Consider the following 10,930-nt stretch of genomic DNA (forward strand, 5'->3'; position numbering starts at 1 on the left):
GGGGGGGGGGGGGGGGGGGGGGGGTTCCGTGGAACTCAGCTGCTCCTGCCCATCCCTTTCCACGGGAAGGGGCAGGAGGGCCGCTGGCTTCCCCGGACCCTCCCAGAGCAGAGCGAGAGCCCAGCACGGCCCTCTCGCCAAGTACCGGAGGCTCGGCCCGCACGGCGTGAGAAGCAGCGCACTGGGAAAGCCAGCAGATCCCGGGGGGGGGGGCAGGTCTTTCGGGGCCGTGTGGCAAGGCAGCGTTGTGCAGCGTGACGGCACCTCCATGCTCGGGGGCACCGCCGGCCGCGCGCATTGCCACACTTTGCTGTGCTGGGCGGCGAGTGCGAGACGCCTCCGCTGCGCTTGCCGGAAGATGTGGGCGCCACATCGGCAGATTTGCTGATGCGCCGGCAGGAGATCCCCTGCAGGAGGCTCCCACTGACTCACCCTGCGCTCCGCCGCCCTGGCCACGCACGCACCCCGGGGCGCTCCTGTGGACCGCCGGGCCCACCCGGGGCTCCGGCCACCTTCGGCTGCAGCAAGATGCCGGGGAGAAGCGTCCCCTGCAGGTGGGGCCGTGCCCCCGGGAACGGCTCTGGCCCTTTCCCTCCCGTCTTTCCCCTCGCCTTCCTTCCCGCTTCCTCTAAGGCCACCGCCAGCTTTGCCCCACGCTGCCTCTCTCGCCCGCCTTCTTTTCGGCAAGGAACCACACGGGCTCGTGGCACCGTGTCCCTCCTGCCTCCGTGATCCAGCCAGCCTCCCGGAGGCTGGGTGCTGGGCAGGGCCGCCTGAGACTGGGAGCGGCCAGGGTCCAGATGTGGCCGCCGGCTCCTGGAACTGGGTCCGAGGCGGTCCAGGTGGGTGATTCGCGGGGATCGTGAGCGGGGGCACGAGGGGCTCGCGGCGTTCTTGGAGCGCGGCTTGTGGCTTGGCCGGCACACGAAGCGCCGTGGCATCGTCCCCGATGCAGAGACGGCTGAGCTCCTTCCTGCGGCTGGAACGGGCCGGCGTCTCCCCTTCACACCCATCTGCCGCTCGACTTTCTGCTGTCAGTAGACGCTGAAGTGCAGGCCGCCCTGGGCTCCAACCGCGGCGTCACCCTCTCCGATGAATGAGTCTTTGTGTGCGCCGCACAGCCCTCCGGATGCTTCCGCAGGCCCTCCCAGACAGGTCACGAGCCGGAGGCCGGGCGGGCACCAAACTCCACACGCGGCCAGGTGCCTTGATGAGCGGAGGGCTTCCAGGAGGCAGGGACTGTGTGTGTGTGGGGGGGGGGGGGCAAAGGGCCGTGCTGGGCGTACCGGAGGGCTGCGCAGGCGGGGAGGGGCCGTTCCTTCCCCTGCAGCAAACCCACCCTTGGCCTGTCCTCACGCCAGCCACTAAATTCCCTCCGGGAGCAGGCGTGGCTCAGAAGGCACAGAGCATTCGCCACGCTCCGAAGCAACCCGGCTGCAAAAGAAGAGGCTGGGGACCAGGGTGGAGGCAAGGGACTGCAGCCCCCCCCCCCCCCGTGTCTGCTTCAGCCTGGATCTGGGCTACCCTCCGTGCAGAACCGGCTGCCGCAGTTGGGACTAGATCACTTCAGGCCGCAGCTGTGTGTGTGGGGGGGGTGCATTTTTGAATGCCCGCGCCAATAAAATAACTCTTTCCATGGAGAAAGCAAGCAGATCAAGTTGCCGGCTTACTATGGAAAGGGAAGGGCTTGGCGGTTTGAAACAAGCCGGGGTCCCCGTGTGAAAACTTCAGTCGCCACTTGGGACTGGATTAGCGCAGTGCCGTGTTCGGGGGGATCGAACGCTGGTTTTTTTGGGGGGAGGACTGAAGCTCCACGGCCGCAGACCCTGCCTCCCCCCAGCTGTGGGGGGATCTCGCCTCCTGCCCCCGCCCCCAGCCCCAATCTGGTGCAGCTCTCTGAGCCCAGAAGCCTGTTTATCTTTCCAGCTACTTTACACATTTTTCTGTGTTTGTTTTCCAAAGTCATTACTCTCCAGAAGGGAGATAAAAATGTGTACAGAGGCGGCCAGGGCAGCTGTTTCTGTGTTCTTCGCGTCCTGCTCTGCTCAAACGACGCCTCCTCTTTGGGAGCTGGAGGACACACAGAGGAGAGGCAGAAAAGATCCAGGTGGTGCGGTCCCAGTTCAGGTCCAGGCGAGCCTCAGCAACCCGCCTCCCCAGAACATCCCTCTGTTGAATCTCGCCCTGCCTGGGGCCCCGACAAGGCCCCGGCCACACGAACCCGCGCTTGGTTTCTGCGAGCCGACGACCCCTTTCAGCTCAACAGGGCCACCTTGGGAGCAGTTCACACAGCTCCAAAAACCCAGGTCAGCAAAGATGGCCAACACCCACCAGAGGCTGGGCCTGAGCGGGCCGAGTGGGTGGTTCCGCCCCTTGGCCCCCTCGGATGAAGGAACGAGCAAGGGGCATCCCAGCACCTTCCCCGCGAAGCGCGGCTACCCGGGGTCTGCGCCTTCTCTTCCCGCATGAGGATATTCCCCCCCCCCCCCGTGCTTAAGCCCAGCTGCCTTGACTCTAAGAGGGGCAGCCACGGAGACCCTTCTGGGGTGCAGCCCGCACCCCGGTGGGGAGTCCCTCTCGACCCGCTACGTGGCCCCCGAGGGGTGCCCGTGGGCACCCAGGGTCCGGTGAGGGGAGCGCTTCGACCACAAGCTCTGCCAGATACCACGACTTTCTGGTCTCCAAAAGCGAATCGGCCAATTTAGATCTGGACGCTTTAAGGAAAGAAAAGGCACGGCCCACGGTTTGGCTGCAAGAACTCGCTGGACTGGGCATGACTCACTCGGTGCTAAGGGGCGGGAAAAGGGGAAACGGGACGGCTCTGTCCACCCCCTGCCCCAACGTGCCCCCAGCAGCTGGCCTGGGCCCCCGGCTCCGCTTCTCAGCCCCGCCAGATGTGGGCCAGAGGCCACTGCGTCACCAGCCCGGTCTGGGGAAGTCCCGCCTCGCTCCCCTCCCCCGAGCCAGCGCCTCTGCCCCGTCCCAGCCCTCCCAGAGGCCCTCTCCTGCCCTCGCCCTCGTCCCAGGCAAGCCCACGCAGAGGGTTGGGGCCTCGATCCGAGCCCACGCCTGCCTCCGCCTCCACCACCGCCTGCCCTGGCCGTGCCCTCGGCTTCCATCCTGCCCCGGTCCTGGTGCCACCCGGGAGTCTCGCCTGCTCTCCGTGGGCACAGCCACCCTCGGCTGCGACATCCGTGACACAGAGAGCGGGACCCTCTTCCCTCTTCGAGGAAGCAGCGCGTCGCGGCCCCTCAGGAGCTCGCCGAGGTGCGCCTGTCCGACTCCGCGGCCACGCGGGGATTTTGCGGGCATGAGCAACGCCCCGAAGGCCTCCCCGTCCCCCCGGTCCCACTTCCAGCCATCGGCAGCAAGGGACTTGCTGGCGGGAGCAACTTCCTCGTCAATAAATACCCAAATGGCCATTAATTAAGGCCCTTCCGACGCGGATCTCAGCAGTCCAGTTCGGCGCACAGCACAAGACGCCTGTGTGCATCTTAATGACCGGCACGCGGCCTGCCGATTTTATCCCAGGAGGCGGCTTCCTTCCCCGAGAAGCCTTGGCTTGGAAGCATGAGGCGGGTGGGGGTCCACGCATTGCCCACCCCAGCCGGCGCGGCCTCCTGGCGCAGCCTTCTGCCGGGCCCTGTGCAGCCCTCGTGGGCGGCGACGGTGGGGCGACTTCACCTCCTAGGGAAGGCGGCGCAGAAGGACGGGGCGGAGGGAGGGGACCGCGGAGGGCAGCTGGGAGCGCGGCACTTGCAAAGAGCCCGGCCCTCTCCCAGGTCCCCGCACGGTTCTGGCCCGGCCAGGGCGATCCGGACACCCACCCTGGGCCAGGACTCTGCCTCGCCCACCCGCTGCCCTCGGCGCCAGGCCGCAGGAAGGGTGCAGGCAGCCCCCTCGCCGGCCGCCTCCTGGCTCCTGGGCAGGCGCCAAACAGCCCAGGTGCCCCTCCTGACGTGCCCCTCCCAGGAGGGGGCCCTGCACGAGGCAGGCCAGGAGCAGAGGTCCTCTCTTCAGGGAAGGACCTGCCTCCAGCGGGCAGAAATGCATGGCCTCCCCAGGGCACAGGCGGGGCCGAGGGAGCCCTTCGCACAGGCTCTCCGTGGTGGGAGATGCCGCGGAACGAACAGGGGCCTTCCCCAGGCAGAATTATGCCCCCCCCCCCGGGACGATCGCCCGCAGCCCGAGGATCTGTCCGCACCAGCTCTGCAACGCGGCGGGGAGCAGGCAGGGAAGCCTACCCCATGCGCTCGGTGCTCGTGCCGCCCGCAAACGCACCTGCTTGGCTGGAATACAAGTGAGGCGCCAGAGGCGGGCGAGGGCTTGGCACCTCGCCCAGCTGGCCAGAGCATTCCTCTTCCCAGCAAAATGAGACCAAGGGCAGCCGGACCCCAGAGGGCCGCGGACGGAGGAGCCAGCTGCTTCGTTCCGGCAGAAAACGCATGCGGAACGAGCCCAGCTGTGCAGCGACCGGAGCCGAGGGAAATTTGGCCGGGCAGCCCGAGCAGCCCTGCCTGTTGCTGAAGGAGCCCGGAAGGGAGAGCAGCGGGGAGCCCACCCGGTCTGGCCAGGGGCCACTGGGGTCAGCGCTCTCCCATGCAGCGGCCGGCCAGCTGCCCACAGAGGTGCCGCAGCACCCCGCACCCATGGTCCCCAGCAGGCTGCCTCTGAGTCCTGCTGCCCTCCCTCAGAACAGAGCAGTCCTCAGCGGCTTGGCCTTTCCAGGTGGAGGGGCAGCTCTGGCCCCGGGGCCCCAGGCCCCTTCCAGCTCCCCTCTGAGGCGCGGGGGCCAGGGTGGAATGTGATGGGCCCCTCTGCAAGGGACACGCCGAGGCCCCATGAACTGAGGCACGGGCGAGCGCCCTTTGCCCTCTGTCTCCTCTCCGGCCAAAGAGGGTTGGCGGGACCAGAGAACAGCACGGCGGGACGGGAGTCCCCCGCCTCTCTCCCAAGCCGCCCACAACTCTCTGGGACGGGCCAACACCCACCTGCCCCGCAAAGCCCTTCCAGAGGCCCAGTGGGAGCGAAGCGGACCGGCTCTCCACTCCATGCCCTCCTCGCCCGAGCGGGCCTGAATCCCCAGGTGCCACAGGCTCGGAGGCGGAGGACAGCACATTCGCGCCGGAGGAAGCACCTGCTCCGGCGACGCCACGGCCATGACGAGAACCGGCCCTGAGGAAACCGCACGGGGGGGGGGGGGCTCCGAACAGATGTCTCTGGAGCAGCTGGAAACAAAGGGAAGGCCTGTCAGCCAGCGCAAGCAGCCGGCCCGACCCTCGTTTCTGGCTCAGTTTGCAAACGAGGGTTGCAAAGGCGATTTCTACTTCTGCAGAGGAAACCCCCAGCGTGACTCCTTCCCTTCTGCTTCCCTCTTCTCCCACCTCTTCATGGCCATCCGTGTGCGGCCAGAAGGAGGCCTGCGTTGCACAAGAGGGCGCTGGGCGCACGGCGCTGGGCTCCAGCCTGGAAGTGCCCCTGTGCCGGTCCGGATCCGGTCGCTGCTCCTCCGGGCAACAGCTCCTGGGGCCGTTTTCGGCCAAGTCTTTTCGGCTTCCCTGCCTTTGGGCAGGACAGTCTGAAGAACTATTTCACAGTGCAGAACAGGTTAAGATGAAGTCCGGTGAGAACACCGTGAATTTCAGGCACAGGGGTTACGTTACACCGGCATTATGATCACGTTACACTTGCGCTCCAGCCCGCTGCAGCCTGACGTGCCTGATCCTGCCCAGCCTTGGAAGCTAAGCGGGGTCAGGGCTGGTTCGCACCTGGATGGGAGACTGGAGTGCGGCACTGGGCAGGAGGGGGGACCCCGTGGCCTGCCAGGCCCCTTCCAACTCTGCGACTCCGTGATGCTTCCTCTTGCAAGAAACCCACCGCAGCCTCCATCCGCCTCCTCCTCAGCTTATCCTCACAACGACAACCCTGCTGGGCAGGTTGGGCGGGGAGTGAGCCTCTGGCCCCGAGTCCCCCATGTCCCCATTCTCACTACCCCCCCGCCTCCCCTGGCCTGCTGCCTTTCGGGTGCGTTGCACTGCAGCTCCCAGCATCCCTGGCCACTGTCTATGTGGACAGATGCTCTTGGGAGTCGAAGGCCACCCCCTGGAGGGCACCAAGCTGGAGACACCTGGCCTAGGACGGCTCACAGTCCCCCCTGCGTGGTCGCGCCCAGCAAGAACCCGCAGCTTCCTCCGAACCTGGCAGAGCCCAGGAAGCTGCCCCAGAAAGCTCTGGAGCCGGGTGAGTCTCCCAGCTGGTCCAGCTCATCCTGGATGCTGCACTTAGAGAAAGACGAGTGAGGGGGCAGAGCAAAGAGGCGCGGGGAGCTATGCACGATGTGAGCGTGTGGACGGGGAGACCTTCCTCTCCCTCCCCCAGAATGGCAGAACCCAAAGCGCCTGCCCCGAAAGCGGCCGGGGAGCGATGCTGGGCAGGGCAAGGGCACTGCTCGTCCAGGGCGAGGAGATGGGCACCAACGGCGGGGGCTGCCAGGCTGGCCCCTTCCAGCTCCACCAGTCTGTGAACTTACTGCTGTGGGGAGTCTCCAGGCACGTGGTCCAGCCTTCAAAAGGATCCCTGAGCCCTCAGAGTCGCCCGGCTCGGCCTGGGAGCAACCGGCGTGCCATCAAACCGCGGCCAGGAGAGCACCCACTGCCCGGTCCCCGGGAAGTGACCGGCTGCGGTCCCGCTGGGCACGGCCGGCACCGAAGATCGCCGCTCCACGGCTTGGGGAGGAAGGAAATGAGGACCTTCTGCCAACAGCGATCCTGTAAAAACACCCACGCTTGCGTCTCGGGGAGGAAGTGGGTGCCTGGGAGGAAGCTGTGGTGAATTCCTGATGCTTTCTGGCCGTCGTGGCCGTGCCAAGTCAGCAGCTGCCAACCCGCAGAGCGAAGGCCCTCGAAAAGGTCCCGCCAGCGCCTCCGTCACCTGGGCTTAGCCCTCCCTGGGACCGCAAGGCCCCCGCGGGGCCCCACGGCCTCAGCGCCTCGGCCCCCGCAGAAGGCACGCGCTCAGCCCCCTGCCGGGCGGGCCAGCAGGTGGGCCTCGCAGGAGGGGGGCAGGTCCCCGCCATGCGTGTCCCGCCGAGCGCCCCCGCGGCGCTCCGACCCCTGGGCCCCCCTGCTCGCCATCGCCTGCTCCTCGCCTCTCGCTGAGCAGCCCTGCCGGGCATCGCCGTCGGGGCCGCAGGCATGGGACAGAAAGGCCGCTCGGCTGCGCCGGCACTTCGTTCGTCGCCGTGTCGACACCCGTGACTCTGGTCTCCCTTCCTTTCGCTTCCTGTTTTGCGCTTTCCAGGGGCTGACACGGGAATGGGGCCGTTCTTGGAACGGCCCCCCGTTGGGCCTGTCCAGGGCACAGTAGGAAAAATAACGGGAGCCGCCATGACGAGCAGCCAAGTCCACTGGTGGGTGATATCCCCCCCCCGCAACAAAGTGGTAGGACCCAGAGCGCCCCAAAATGCAGGGCGATCTAGGAAGAACCAAATGGGGAGCCCCGCTGTTCTCACCTCTCCTCTGCTAAGTGCAACTAATGCGAAACGCTGCATTTTCCAAAGGGCTCCTGGCAGGTTTCCAAGTGGCTTGTCCGCCTCCATTTCATCATCACAACAACCCTGTGAGGTAGGGTAGGCTAAGACTCCGTGCCCGGCCCAGAGGCACCCAATGGGCTCCGCGGACTACGACTCCAATCTCCCTGGTCCCAGCAGTGCTCTAACCACTAGGCCCTACTGGCTCTGCACGCATCTGCTCCCCTCCGCATTCCTCTCAGGAACCTGAGCTCCCCTCCTGGCTTGAGTGGTTGAGCCCCACCTGGCTGGCTGGAGTCCAGCCACACAGCGGGGGCAGTCCAGATGATGGCTGCCGAGTCCCTGGACCACCTCGGTGGCTGACCTCCAGCTGAAGCGTGCCATTAAACGGGAGACGGGGGCGGAAATGCTTGGGCAGCCCTTGCTCGCAAGTCATTCCGAACGGCCGGCAGCTCCAAGCCAGCCCACCTTCGCCCATACAACCTTGGCCGCAGATTACGATCTTCTGCGGGGGACACAGAAACAGAGCGAGTCGGAAGGGGCCTCTGGGCCATCTAGTCTGACCCCGGCTCCAGCCGGCTCCGCTCACGACACGCCCACCATATGCACGTCCAGCCTGTCCTTGGACACCCGCGCCCAGAGGGACCTTCTGCGTCCAGGGAGGCTGGGCAGGCTGGTGGCCGGGTGCAACCATGGGAGGCAGCTTGTGCTCCGGCCCCTCCTGTGGCAGCCTCTCCCCAGCAAGCTGCTTCTTCCTGCAGCTACGGGGGGGCAGACCCCCCCCCCCCCCGCTGACACCGCAGGGCAGGAGAACTAATTGGTGGGACTTGAGAAGGGGAAGATTCCGGCAAACGCTGAATCTGAGCCGGCCTGGACCACTGGACCACTGTCGGCTTCCAGCTCTGAGCGATGCGGCTGGTCTGGGCAGCCTCCATCATCCCCCCCACGCCCATCATCCCCCTCACTCCGACAGGCAATGCCCCCCGTGCCTCTTAAGCATGCAGCACCTCAGCCAGACCCGGCCGGCCGGGGAAGGGCCTGAGCTCCCAGGGCTGGCCGGGCAACGCGCAGAACCGTGGGGCTTCGTGCTGGCCGAACGTGCCTCGGGGGCCTCCTGGGGGCATCCCCGGGCCAGAGCAGGGCTCGGGTTCTGCTGGGTCTCGACCTGCGCGGCCACAAGGGGCGCTGGCAAGGGGGTCCGGACAGCTCAGCAGGCAGCCGGGGGGGATGCCCAAAGGCCAGGGGGGGCTTCCCGGAAGCTGTTTGCCCCTGCTTTGCCAGCGGAGTAACAGGAGAGCGGAAGATCCACCTCTGCCAAGAAAAACTCGAGGGGGCACCGGGCCGCCCTGCGAGTCCCTCTCCTACGAGGCACGCGACCGCGCGACGCGCCAGACCGGGGGAATGCGGGCACGGCACGGCTCGCGAGGGGGACAGGCGCGTGCACGGAGAGGGGAGGACCCCAGCCACGTCCCGGGGGCCTTCGCCCCTCCTGGCCAAGCCTCTATTTCACAAGAAGCCTGAGCGGTCGCGGAGGAGAAAACCTGCTTACTCGGCTGCCAGTGCAGCCAGGGGGCAAAAGGGAACCGAATCTCCGGCCAGCGTGAGCAGACGCGAGCACAAGGCCCAAAGGAGAAGTTCCCCCGGGGGGCCTCCTGCCACAGAGCTGGGCGGCAATTTCCACGCTCGCTGCCACGGAGGCACCAAGAGCTTTCCTGGATGCATCCGATATCCGGCACCTGCACCTGCTGTCCATGTGGCAGCCTCTGAAATGCTGCGGGGTCAACTTGCCTCTCCATCCGTCCGTCCGTCCAGAACCACACGAGTGGGAGAGAGACACGAGCAATCCAGCTTTCAATACCAGCTTTTGATTCTGATACACGGATGCTACATTTGGGAGCAGGGAGAAAAAGCTGGAGAGCCGGCTCTAAAAGAGAGAGTCGCCACACTCTCCGCCCAGGTTCCCGGCTGCACCAAGTTGGCCTCGCCGGCTCGTCGGCGTAACCGAGGGCCTCCGAGCACTCCTGCCAGCCACCATCAAGCCACGGCGCTTCCTAGCTCGGAGAAAAACAGGTTCTTCGGGCAAGAATGATACCTGCGGATTAGCTGGAGTGCCTTCCCACCTCTCTGCTCCTCAGACTGCTTGCTTCCCACGAGAAGGACGAGCCCCGTGGGTCTCTGCAGGTGCCTGCCGAACGGGGACCCCGCTGGAGGGATGCTGCTCCCGAGAGGCCGCCCCGCAGAGCTGGCGCCCGTCCCCGTGGCCCGCAGGCCTCCGGTCTGCTCCCGCTCCAGGCGGACCACACAGGGCTTCTGCGTGGACCAGGAGACATGCCTGGGAAGAGGCATCTGCGGAGGAAGGCAGAGGGCGGGGGGAGAACCTTTGGCGGGCTGCCCTCCAGCTGCTGGAAGACGGGCGTAGCTGCGACCGAGGAACTCTGGCCGGGCGCCTGCTGGCGAACCAGCCCACGCAGCTCATGAGCGGTTGCCTCATAGAGGAAAAGGAAGGGCTCGGCCAGACTCCGGCCGGGGGAAGAGAAAACGTGGGGAAAGCTTTGATCTGACCAGGCTTCAAAGGAGCGGCGAGCCCATCAGGTGGCAGAGTGTGTCGCCCGCAGGTGAAAGGCGGCCGAGGCACGCACCCCTGCTGGGCAGGAAGCCCCCACGTGGCCCGGGGCCTGCTCCGTCCGAGAGCAGGGAGCGGCTGCTTTGAGCAGGAGCGTGTCCCACCATGTCCCACGGGGTTTTCTTCTTAACTAAACACGCAGACGTTTGCAACACGCCCGCCCGCCACCTCTAGCTCCAGGAGCTCCTGCAGAGCAAAAGAGGCAGCTCGACTGAGCCTGAGCAGGCCTGTCTGGAGAGGAATTTCTGCATTCATCCTGCACAACCCAGGGAACCGTTTCAAATGCGGGAAATTTCACTTTTAAGCATATTCTCATTTCTGCACCACGCTCCTCTGTGCCTGGATTCCTGCGGGAGGAGTCTCTGCCCTGAGGAGCATACAAATGAGCTGCCCCAAGGTGCATTCAAGATTTGCTGATACAGGGGATGGGGAAAGCAGGATGGCAAAACGACAGGGAAGATCATTAGCAGTTGTGAAATTAGCCCTTGTTCAACCTTCTGGTGCAATGCCTGGATTTGCTCCTTGACAGTCTTTGTCACCGTCTCCCTTCAAGTGTGTCGAGTGGCTTTGCACCGGGTTCAACTCCACAACAACCCTGCAGGGTAGGGCCTTGCGAATATAGCAATATCACCAACACAGGTCAAAACAGCCCCTGTAAGAAAAGCATTGGCATCTTTGGCACACACACCAACGATCTCGGGCAGGCTTCTCCATCCTGGAGACCTTCCAGATGCTTGGGACTACAGCTCCCATTAGCCCCAGCCAGCACAGCCAATGGC

General features: G+C 65.7%; 1 protein-coding gene across 2 annotated transcripts in view; it reads right to left on the bottom strand.

Moving 5' to 3' along the window:
* The window catches only part of CMKLR1 (chemerin chemokine-like receptor 1), a 13,327-nt gene extending 3,682 nt beyond the window's left edge, over positions 1–9,645 (bottom strand). Inside the window, exon 1 of one of the 2 annotated variants that reach the window (XM_044440930.1) lies at positions 9,621–9,645. The gene's annotated coding sequence lies outside the window, so the exon portion shown is untranslated. Of the gene's footprint in view, positions 1–6,529; positions 6,664–9,620 lie in introns of those variants that run through there. The other variant, XM_044440929.1, reaches the window with a different exon arrangement.
* Positions 9,646–10,930: the final 1,285 nt, after the last annotated feature.

Source organism: Varanus komodoensis, unplaced genomic scaffold, assembly GCF_004798865.1.
Source record: "Varanus komodoensis strain SLA01 unplaced genomic scaffold, ASM479886v1 scaffold38, whole genome shotgun sequence".
Taxonomy (NCBI): domain Eukaryota; kingdom Metazoa; phylum Chordata; class Lepidosauria; order Squamata; family Varanidae; genus Varanus; species Varanus komodoensis.